Source organism: Onychostruthus taczanowskii, unplaced genomic scaffold (genome assembly GCF_017590055.1).
Source record: "Onychostruthus taczanowskii isolate IOZ18803 unplaced genomic scaffold, ASM1759005v1 scaffold17, whole genome shotgun sequence".
In the NCBI taxonomy this organism is placed as follows: domain Eukaryota; kingdom Metazoa; phylum Chordata; class Aves; order Passeriformes; family Passeridae; genus Onychostruthus; species Onychostruthus taczanowskii.
The window spans coordinates 8,537,186-8,544,415 of NW_024498906.1; the positions used below are offsets into that span (position 1 = coordinate 8,537,186).

Here is a 7,230-nt window from a genome sequence, read left to right on the forward strand (position 1 = left end):
CTAATTCCCATCCTCTTGGTTCCTTCTGTGCCTGTGGAAGGCAAGGAAGAATTTGCAAATGCATGAATGGGGTTTGGATCAGACCCCGCAGTGCCAGCCAATAAACTCTGCCACAGCTCAGCTCTTCGCCTGAGCTGGTGCAAACTCTCACCCTGCAGATGGGAAGCATTTCTAACTTAGTACAAGGTAATCTTGTTTAACCCAGAGTTTTTAAAATAGAAGTGCCCCTTGTGATATAACTTGGCCCATTCACCTTGGCTTCAGGTTTGTTAATAACTGAGAAATACTTTGTGGCACCTATCATGGAAGTACAAACAACTGATGCCAGCAGGAACATTTCCTATAATAGACTGGAGTTTATCTATGGATCCTTTACTTACACAGAAAGAATTGTATCAGTAGAGTTAATCTTAAGTGTGTGTCCTAAGTGTGATGGACTTAGGTCTCTCCTTCTCCTGAACCCTCCTACTACCCTCAGGCAGCAGCTATATCCCCCTGACCAGTGCTCATACCCACCAGTGGAGATGAAGCATTGGAAAAGTGACCTTCAGAGATGCCACAGGAGGTTTTTCAGTTGGAGAGAAAATCCTTCTCCACAGTCCTGCTCCCTTGGCTGCAGCACAATTACTGCAGCAGTTGGTGTGTGCTTGGAGGGACCTACAGCTGAATGCTAAATTCATCTATTTCTCAGATTGGACTCTGCATATCTATTTACCAAGCATAACTGTGTGCCTCTCCAGCCTCACATGGGTACTCCCTTGTTTTCTTTTCCCATTGCCAAGAAATAGTAAAATGTTTTGCAACAGCTGGCTGGGAGCACCCACATCCCAGGGCAGCTGGAAGACAGAGGATATAGAGACTCTCCTAGTAAAAGGCAAGAGCCTTTTACTCATATTCCCCTTGGGCTGAGTGGAACTTTAACCCTAATCTCCCACATCCTGTGTGGATGTCCCAGCCACCTCCTGCTTTGCTTGTTGACATGTAATCAAAACCCACAAAAGTTTATTAGAAATACAGGTTACATTTTCACACAGTCCTATAAGCTGTCCTTGCACAAAATGTGGATTCCTGCTTTGAGCAGGAGGGGCATGGTTTAGTAATTCTTACAGTACTAAGACTTTTTGTTCCAAAATGCTTCACTTTTTAAAAAGGTGTGTGTGGATTTTGTTTACCCTGTAAATTACACTCAATCAAACAGGCACTTTGTAACAGCAAATGTAATCACAGTGGCTTAGGAGAAGCAGCAGAGTGGAAGCACGTGTCTCATTGGACCTGCAAGGGGAATTTAAGTAAATAAAATGGATAACTTGTGCTGGAGTCAGGACATGATGTAGGCCTGAGGTCAGTCTGGTGCTTGCAGGCAAGCTGCTGAACTGAAGTGGGACATTTAACAGCACAATTTGCTTTATTAGTGTCATAAAGTGCCCTGTCTGAACTAGCAGTCAGGATTTAGGAGGGGTCGATATTGAAAAAAATCCATTCATTGATTATGGAGTTTTTCAAACTTTCTGGACGGCCAGCTGTGATGTGTTCACTCAGTCTGTCTGCAGAGAGGCTGTTTGCAGAATGGGTGGGTTTTATAAACCTTCCTCGTGAACACGTTTTTCATCCGGCAAAGGCTGTGAAAATTCCAGGTGAGTTCAGTCACCAACTACACCCCGTGAAGGGCAAATTCTCCACAACTGCCCCTCTGAGGAGTCCTAGGAAGCAGTTTGCAAGGCCTGCCTATGCTAAACTGGCATAAGGACCAGTGCCTAAATACGAGAAAAAACCACACTCGACCTTGTAGCCAAGATCAAGGCTGAACCCAACCAGAGATTTTCCCACCATTCTTCTTCCAGTGGACCTTCCTGTCTTGGCTATTGAACAATGTCTTCCACAAACATGATGTTTACCTCCAGCTCTGCCACAGCCACCCCAACTCAAGGTCACCAGCACCCTCCTCTCCCCCCTGCAGCCAGGTCTTTTGTAAAAACACCCTCTGAAGGCATTGGTTTGGCCTCATTCTTTGCCTGAACTTCGTCCAAGAGCAGCACGAGGCGGTGCAGCTGGGGGTGATGTTTGGAAAACCTCGTTCATGAAATGTAAATACTTGTAGGTGTTTGTATAGATAATATGGTCTCATGAAGGAACCACTTGATGTGTCAGCGTTAATACCTGCATCCCTTCATTCCCCCGGTGCTTGTATGCACAGTACATATTTTGCTTATAGAATACAGAGCAGGGCTGTAATAGAGATGTCTTCAAGCTACATTTATTTGATCTATTTGTTTTTACATTATTTTTATGCTACTAGCAAATGGGCTGTTTGGGAATCAAAATGCCAAAGCTGAGGTATGAGCAGGATCGCTCATCTCCATCCCCCCATCAGCCATGATAAAGAAATCAGACTGGTATTGATTGTGGCAGAGAGGGGAGCAGAATGCAATAGGTATGCAAGTCCATGCCAGTCATTTAGCACCTTGGGAAAGGTGATATTTTTGCCTTAACTTCCTGGCAGTTTAGAGCAGTGCTGTGTCCTGTGGGACAGCATCACATTTTTGGGAAGACACGGTGGGAAATGCCTTCCAGTAAACATCATTAACAAGCAGCTTCAGCAAATATTTTTGATTGTGCATCACTCAAGGCTGAAGAATGGCAAGGGAAAGGTGTGTTTCTTTAACCAGCACACTTGCAGGCATTCAGACCTCAGTGAAGAGGGGTCCCAACAGGGCTGAACCCAGGGCTGTCAGTTCCTGCACTCTCAGTGTCCCTCTGTGTCCCAAGAGCCTTTCTCCCTGGTCCCAGTGACCTCGGCAGGTTTGCTGGCAGTGGCCTGAGCAATCACAGCCCCAGGGAGAGGCAGCCCCAGTGCAGGGGCAGGTAAACACCCCAGGGCTGCCACGATGCACATCCAGGGCTGACTTCAGTCCTGGAGAATCACAAAGCAGAGTGAGCGCTGGTGGTTGGTTGGCTTCAACAAACCCCTCAAAAACCTTGATTTCCACCAAGACAAATGTGCACCCCGCCACCTGCATGCTTTTGGCCAAATTGCCATCAGGCCTGTCCCCCCCATGGACACTGTGGCCATGTCTCTGAGATTCTGGAACCCAAACGCCTCTCCCTCTTTCAGTCACAGCTGCTGCTTCCTACAGTTTCTCATCTTTTTGTCTTTTGTGCTCCTAGGCAAGGTCAGCCAGGCTGTGACTCTCTTTCTGCCGAAGCTGAAGACCCATTAGCCCCGTTGTGCAGAGCTTGAGGGATTTGCATTTATCACCACCCCATGTATTTAGACCTTGCTGAAAGTGCTCCTTATCTCTCTCCCCCACTGAGCAGGGGATGTAATAACTTCCAAGCCCTTACCAATAGCCAGGATATGAATGCTGCCACCTCCAAACAGCCTGTGACACTGCATCCATCACCTCGTGTCCATCACATCTCAGCCTTGTGGGAGCTCTGCTCGGACCAGCCTCAGGCAGATACACATGGATTATGTATCTCAGCTTCGAAGCAGAAGATTTTATTGCTTTCTCAATGATCATAAAATACATTCTTAGGTCTGAGTGTTCTTTATCTTTCTCCCTTGCTGAGAAGTGTGAAAAACAAGGCTTGAAAGTTTAAGAGCAGATATTTTTTTGTGTGTGCAGGTTTGAGGTCAATGTGTAAAAAACCTACTACCAGCTCCTAAAATAAGATTAGAAGGTGTCACCAGTCTGTGATGTACAACTGCCCAAGGAACAAGCTTCTGTACACAGAAAAAGGTGCATGCTAATTGATTTGTGCATGCACAAATGAGAGTGCCCATGTGTGGACAGACCAGGAGATACCAAACAGACCAGAAATGGAAAGCTGAAATATAAAAGGAAAACTGCATTTAAAAAATGCAAGTGTTTGTTTTTATGGTGCATTTACAATGGTGCAATATAGAGAGGCCCAGGTGTCCTTCCTGGGCTACTGTAAAAGCAAAGTGAGAGATGCAGGGAGGAGTAACACCTTTTATCAGACCAGCTGATAACAGCCTGAGAAAACAGATATATTGGGACACACAAAGCCTTGCTCAGGCCAGAGGAGAGGTTTCTGTTCAGATCTGACAAGAAGTCCATGTACCTGTTAAACCTGTCTCTTTTTCATGCCTTTAGAGCTTACAGCTGCTCTCAGGAGCAGCTGGGAGCTGCCACGGGACCCCACACCACCAGGGATGCTGTGCCCCCTCCCCTGCTGTGCTGCTCATTCCTGTAGCTCCCAGCTCCCTGCCAAGGGCCTCTCTGGTGCCCAGTCTGAAACCAGGACTGCTTGGAGCAACTTGTTCTTGGAAAATGTGCACTTATGTGGTTAGACATGCTCTGCAGGGATGTAGACAGGACATCAATGGTCCCAGACACACCCCTCAGTTCCTGGTTTCCTCACCTACGCTCTGGAGCTGTCCAGTTTTCCAGTATGCCCCATTTACCAGGATGGAAGTTGTCAGGAAGGACTGGGAGCCTTAAGAGCCTTGCATAGTTGGTAGCACTTCCCATTCCTGGACAAAGGAAAATCAGGGCACACTTGGAGGATCCTGAACTGGAATGGAATAGAATAGAATAGAATAGAATAGAATAGAATAGAATAGAATAGAATAGAATAATTTAGGTTGAAAAATACTTCTAAGATCTTTGAGTCCAACCATTAACCCAACACTGCCAAGTCCACCCCTAAACCACATCCCTCAGTGCCTCTTCCACAGGACTTTTAAATTCCTCTGGGGATGGTGACTCAACCTGGCAGACTGTTCCAATGCTTGAAAACCCTTTCCATGCAGAATTTTTCCTACTATCCAGTGTAAACTTTCCCTGGAGCAGTCTGAGGTCATTTCCTCTCATCCTCTCATTTGTTGCTTGGGAGAAAAGACAGATGCACACCTGGCTACACCCTGACTGTCAGGAACTTGTAGAGAGCAATTAGGTTTCCCCAAGTCTCCTTTTCTCCAGGTTAAACAACCTCAGCTCCCTCAGCCAATCCTTGTAGGACTTGTGCTCCAGACCCTTCCCCAGCCCTGTTGCCCTTCTCTGGACCTGCCCTAGCACCTCAATGTCCTTCCTGAACTGAGGGGCCCAGAGCTGGACACAGGATTTGAGGTGTGGCCAAGTACAGGGGACAATCCATTCCCTACTCCTGCTGGCCACACTATTGCTGGTACAAGTCAGGATGCTCATCTTGCATCAGGTCCTTAACTAAGGGGTGTTCTGCTCTTTGGGGTTTCCCACTTACCAACTGGTGCACCTCCTGCGGCCTGCATAGCCTCAGGGTAGGTTTTAAAAGGTCAAAATAAATTGTTTTGACCTTCCAGAGCTCGGGGGAGAAATTGTTATTTCTATTCTGCACCACATTTTTATTCCGCGACGGAATGAGATTTTTTTGCACCTTTTGCTGAAAATTGGGGATGTCTTGTAAACTTACCATTCCTCGACCAGTTCTTTCCACAGCCCTTCCCCAAGAGCAGTTTTGCAGACTCCTCTGGGCACGTAGCCAGATGGAAGGGATGCTTTCACAGGAGAGAGGTGAAGAGAGGTTGTTTGATTCTATATTTGCACCAACAGAAGTTAAAAACAGAAATGCCTCCGTACCTACAGCTGCACTAAATATAACTCTCTAGCTGGTTCTATATATACATTTTTAAAAGCATGCCATGTGATACTTGCAAAGGATTGAGCCTGGAAAATAAATTACAATGCCAGAGGGCCAGAGCTGTCAGTCACTCCATGCAAGGTAAACCACTGATTGATTTGGTCCTCGAGATTGGCTGACTTTTCTCTTTGTCGTCCTTTGATAATAACAAACTTACTGTATTTTTTGGTTAAAAAAAAAAAAAAGCTCAATAATAGTAATAACTGATATCTGAAAATCCAGGGAGAGCCAAGGATGTGGTATAGAGATTTTGGTGCATCTGGGGTTAAAACCTCCAGTCCGCAGCAGCAGTGCTATCAGTCACTAATAGTAACCTTGCGTAGCTGCATGCATTAAGGTGGTATTGGATGATAAGGCAGAGGAGCGAAGCAATCTGTTGGGCTACAGCTGAAAACAGAGTCACTGCTGCGCAGGGAAAGGCTCCATCCCCTCCCCGGCTCTTTCTTCAGAAATGAAAATGCAGGGAGTCGTGCCGAGGGAAGGGAAATCTGATTTCCCACTGCTAAGAGACAGGGTGGCACTTGTGAGAAGGATTTCAAGGTCACGGTGGCGATGCTATCAGCGGGAGCCGCGCACACAACGGGTGAAGCTGCACGGAGGTGGGGATGCTCTGCGGGGGGATCATCGATAGCTGCGGGAGCTGCCTGCTGGGGGGCACCTCCACCCTTGTTTTGCACACAAAAGCACCGGAACCCGGCCATCAAGGTGGCAGTGAGGGGTAAGAGGTGAAGTGCCTGTGGATAGCTGAGGTTACACAGCCACCCAGCCTCACACGCACCGGGCAGTGCTGGAGCATCCCCTTCCCCCTGCGCTGCCCAGAGCCTGGTAAACCCTCTCCCACTGCCGACAGGGCACAGCCAGCCTGGAAACAAACTCCTGTTTCCTTTAATCAACATATTCGAAGGCAAATAAGTGAAAGGGCAGGGAATCCTGAGGTTTGGGCAAGGCCAAATGAACTCTCAGTGCAGTCTCAAAAGTACAGCTCTGTCAGTAAACAGCAAGGATTTGAGCACAGGAGCCTACATTCCCACCGACACCCTTGGTTCCAGTTGTGCTCCACCTACATTTCTAACCCTGGGCAAAGCACTTACCAGCTTGGCACCTCTGTTTACTCTTCTTCTTGTAGAACAAAAAGAAGTCATGAACCACTTCACGGGCTGGTCTTACATTAGAATTTCAAAACTAATACTTATATGGGTCTTGGAGATCCCTGGCTGGGAGGTTCCACAAAGGGGACCTCTACATCAAAGTGCGAGCATACACAAAAGTGGTTCAGGGAGTACAAGGACTGGCTCTTGCAAAAAGGCTCCTGAAGTGAGGGCACAGTGAGAGCAGAGGTTGCACAACCCAGCCAGGGAATGTTCCAAGGTGTTACTGAGACCTTCACTAGGGCCTGTCTAGAGGGCAATGGAAATTTTACCCTGTTAAAAACAGGTGCAAGGCATTCAGAATGTCATAAATTTAATCTGGACTACCTTTCCTGGATTATTTGATTTGGATAGAGAATTAAAAAAATGCCACTTATCTTCTCAACAAATACTGTGACCTACCACTTTGTTTTTTCACCAGTCTTTTTTGTCCTCATTT

At 46.9% G+C, this 7,230-nt stretch overlaps 1 long non-coding RNA gene across 2 annotated transcripts; it reads right to left on the minus strand.

Moving 5' to 3' along the window:
* Nucleotides 1-2,132: 2,132 nt before the first annotated feature.
* LOC121333570 lies at nt 2,133-6,961 on the minus strand. Of its 2 annotated transcripts, XR_005952315.1 has the most exons (4): nt 6,735-6,961; nt 5,416-5,500; nt 4,387-4,539; nt 2,133-3,828 (listed from the first exon to the last, which is right to left on the minus strand). It is a non-coding gene; the product is annotated as an uncharacterized LOC121333570 (long non-coding RNA). The 2 variants fall into 2 exon arrangements; XR_005952314.1 differs by having other exon boundaries at nt 2,133-4,539; nt 6,735-6,960.
* Between the last annotated feature and the right edge of the window lie 269 nt (nt 6,962-7,230).